Source organism: Ursus maritimus, unplaced genomic scaffold (assembly GCF_017311325.1).
Source record: "Ursus maritimus isolate PB19 unplaced genomic scaffold, ASM1731132v1 scaffold_24, whole genome shotgun sequence".
Lineage (NCBI taxonomy): Eukaryota > Metazoa > Chordata > Mammalia > Carnivora > Ursidae > Ursus > Ursus maritimus.
In genome coordinates this window covers 1216897-1220616 of record NW_024424897.1, presented here as the reverse complement: position 1 = coordinate 1220616, position 3720 = coordinate 1216897, and the positions used below count along the sequence as shown (strand labels likewise).

The 3720-nt window shown below is 67.6% G+C and overlaps 1 protein-coding gene across 1 annotated transcript in view; it reads left to right on the top strand.

Annotated features, from left to right (window-relative positions):
- The first annotated feature begins 1062 nt into the window (after positions 1-1062).
- Positions 1063-3720, top strand: part of GCGR (glucagon receptor) — a 9481-nt gene continuing 6823 nt past the window's right edge. The window contains exon 1 of the mRNA XM_040640009.1: positions 1063-1178. The gene's annotated coding sequence lies outside the window, so the exon portion shown is untranslated. The remainder of the gene's footprint in view (positions 1179-3720) is intronic.

Genomic DNA, 3720 nt, shown 5'->3' with positions numbered 1-3720 from the left:
GCAAGTGGGTGGAGGCGGTGCAGCCTAGGGGAGAGGGCTCCAGATGGGGCCCCAGGAGCCACGTGAGGGAGGAGAGCGGAGGGGAGGGGAGTGCAGAAGCCGAGGCAGGGAGTGCCACCCGGGACAGCTCTCAAGGAGGACATGACCATCAGGGTCCCAGGGTCCTGAAAGGCCAGGAAAGATGAGGCCCCAAAGTGTCCACGGGGCTTGGTGACCCTGAAGCCACTGGGCATTGAGCAAGGGCTGGGATTCAGGCTTTAGACCTGGGGGAGGGAAACGGGGGAAGAGAGGACATCCTCAGGAGGGTGAGTGGGAGCAGAAGTCTGGGAAGGAGGAGGGGCAGAAGGAGTAGGGCGTCCCCCTTGGCCACAGGGCAGCATGGAGGACCAGTGGCCGGCAGCTGGGGACAGGTGTCCACCAGTGGGACTATTGAGTGAGTGGTGCTGGAGGCCCCCCCCCCAGACCCAGGGTTAAAGGGACACCCCAGGGGGCCCCCCTTCCCCACTTGCTCTGCCCTCCCCCACCCAGTCCAGCCTGCTCTGCGGTGTGCTGGAAAGAAATGTCACCTAGGAGCCGCAGTGGGGTAAGTGGGGGGCCAGTCCTTGTAGCTCCACACCCACACCCGGGAAAGAAGCCGCGAGGATCCCCACACGGGGCGGTGGGGGGAGCAAGAGGAGGAGGCGTCCGGTCACAGCCCCCACCTCCCGCCCCCAGCCACATGCCCTCCACGGTCCCCCTCTGTTCTGTCCCCGTGGGGGGAGCTGCGGACTGGTTGTGACCCTGTCTGCAGCCTGTTCCAAGGGGTGGGGGTCGACCCGGCAGGGGTCTGCATAGCGAGCTCGAGGGCTGGGTGTTCGCGGGGTTGAGGGCCACAGGGCAGGAATCTGCAGGCAGGAATCTGGGGACGGGGCTCCGGGCGCGTCCGGGAGCGCTGTGCGGAGGGGCGGGCGGGGACCCTTGGCTGCCGCTCTCCTCCCCCCACCTCCCGGGGCCGCTCCCGCCCCCGCCCCTCCGCCTCCGCCGCCACCGCCGCCGCCGCCACCGCCACCCAGCGTCGCCGCCGGAAAGTTTGCGCGCGGCTGGCGCGGGCGTGGAGCTGGCGCCGACCCGAGCGCACGGAGGGCACAGAGGAGCCGGGGCCGGAGCTGGAGCCAGAGCAGGAGCCCGAGCGGCACACGGTGAGCGGGTCGGGAGAGACGGGCGGGCGCGGCCAGGGCCCTCAGAATAGGCAGCCCACAGGACCCCTGTCGTGGGCCCGGCGCGGCAGTCTTGGGGCCTGGGTGTCGCCGTCCTCACCCCCGTCGGACACCTGTCTTCCCAATCCCCGGACGCACCCTTCCAGCTCAGACGGTCAACCAGGTCCCGCGCCGTCGGGCAGGCTGGGGTCTCAGTGCTTCCCCTGCCCTCCCCTCCCTGGGGAAGGTGGCTGGGCTGCCAGGCGCTCTGTCCTGCTGCCCCAGTCAGCTAGTCCGCTCCTCGACCGGCACCCGCCCTGATGGCCCCTCCCCAAGGGGCACACATGTAGCACTGTGGAGACACCCCGGAGGCATAGGGACCTCGGCAGCCCTGCCTGTCCCCTTTGGAGGGCCCCAGCTCCCCAGGGCTCCCCCAGCAGTGTCCGTTCCACCGGGTGTCCCTGGGAGGGGGCGAGTGGCCCTGGCACCCCATCTGGTCCGCCCTTCTGCGGGGCCCACAGATGTCACTTTGACCCGCAGGGAGGTCGGGTCACTGCCCTGCCCTGCTCTCACCTCTCCAGCGGTCTCCACTCCCACTTCTGGGCCACGGGGTATCTGTCCCCACCCTGAACTGCCTGACGCCCTGACGTCTGGGCACCCGCATCTTCCGAGGACCGGCCCTCACTGTCTCTAGGTCCTTCTGTGCCGGGGGATGAGGGTTGGTGGGGAGTTGCACCCTGGCCGGCATCCAGGTCAGCCCCGCCCCACGGGGGTGGGGAGGAAGCAGGAACCAGTCTCTGTCAACAGCCTTTGGCCCCTGATCCTGCCCTGGGGCCATGACCTTCCTGCTACTTGCTCTGTTTTCACAAAAACCGCCCCCCCGCCCCAGCTCAGACCCATCTGAGGCTGGGAACCCTCAACCCCACCCATTCAGATCTTGGGGCGAGCGGGGGGTAAGCACTGCAGCCTTGCCTGTTTGATGGGCCGTCCAGCCATTCTGGGGGCCCCTCCTCCAGCTCCAGGTCTGGGAGTCCCTCAGCGATCCCCAGTGGAAACTGGTGGGACACCGGCGGGGCTCTGGGCACCTACGCGTGGCGTGTTCGCCCGGCTTGGGGCTAGGCAACTGCCTGCCAGCCAGCCCAGCATCTGGGGGTGGGGGTGGAGCCCTGGGGGCAGGGTGGAGGGGCTGGGAAAGAGGGGGCAGGAGGTGAGCTGGGGCTGGGGTTCCTAGCCCGGAGACCCCTGACTCTGTCTCTCCACCGGAACCCCTGCGCACATGTCCAACACTGAGCTGCTCTTTGTGTTGGGACAGTCCAGGACCTGGGAGGGAACTGGCACGTCGTCCATGAAGGAAGGAGGCTCGGGTCCCGCAGGCCACGCCCCACCGCACTGGCTCCAGCAAGGGTAATAAGGTGGAAACGCTGGAGCTCTGGGGCGCAGGGGCGGCAGGCGGGAGGCCCCCAGGAGCGGGAGCGGGAGCGCGCGCCCGTGCCTCTGACCGCCGCAGCGCCCGGGTTTACTGGCTCATCCGGGGCTCAGAGAAAGGAGGCGCCTGGAAAACAGTCCACCCTCCTCTTCAGGTGGCCAAGCTCATTGCCTCCTCATGATAAGGAAGCAGGGACCCCCCACCCCCGACAAGTAGGAGGAACGCAGGCTCTGAAAAGTGAAATCATGTACCCTTGGTCCCAGGACCAGAAAGGGGCCGGCACGTGCGCCCGCTCCTGGAGGACCAGCCTCACATCCGGTACCACAGGCTGAACCCCGAGGCCCTCAGCCTTGCACAGCCCAAAGTCAGCAAGGTGGGCTCGGGCTTTTCCAAAAGATTAGCGGAGGGGCGGCCATGTGGTCCTGGAGCTCCTCGCTGGTCAGTCCCTGCAGGGCACCTGGGCAGGGAACATCTTACTGGGCCGTGTCCTTCCTCCCCATGTCCCCAGCCAGCTGTTGCCACTGTCCCCCTCCTTGCCCCCAGAGCCTCTTGCCTCTCAGCCCCCCTGCGCCCCTGAGCCTGCCCGCCCACCTCTCCTCTTCCTGCAGCACTTGGGCAGAGCGCGCAAGAGGCTGGTTCCTGGCTGTTCCTTACCCGCCCAGCTCAGTGGCCTGGCTGGGCAAGGGGCAGGGCAGCAGACAGGGCTGTCTGATGAGAATCAGGAGATAAATCCCCTTGGGTGACCCCAGAACTGGAGAGAGCTGAACCACCCCTCATTCTCCACCTGCCTGACTCCTGCCAGAAGAGTCCTCCGTACTGTGGCTCCTCCTCTCCTGAGCCCGCAGCCGGGGTGATTCCTCACCTGGCCCAGGGCCTGGGGACCAGTGACTGTTGGGTGAGGCCTCCGCCAGGCCTGGCCCGCACCCATGACCAAGGGCCGGGTCAGGAACCCCACGACAGGCTGTGACCTAGGTGCCCGCCTGGATCACTGAGCTCACCCTGCATGGTTGTGTCTCAGGGTCCCCTTACGGGTGACGAGTGAATCTCAGGGGAGCCCTAGGTTGAGCTGGCCCCACAAGGGCCCAGCTGGACTCTGATGGGAGGAGGCTGAAACCCTCC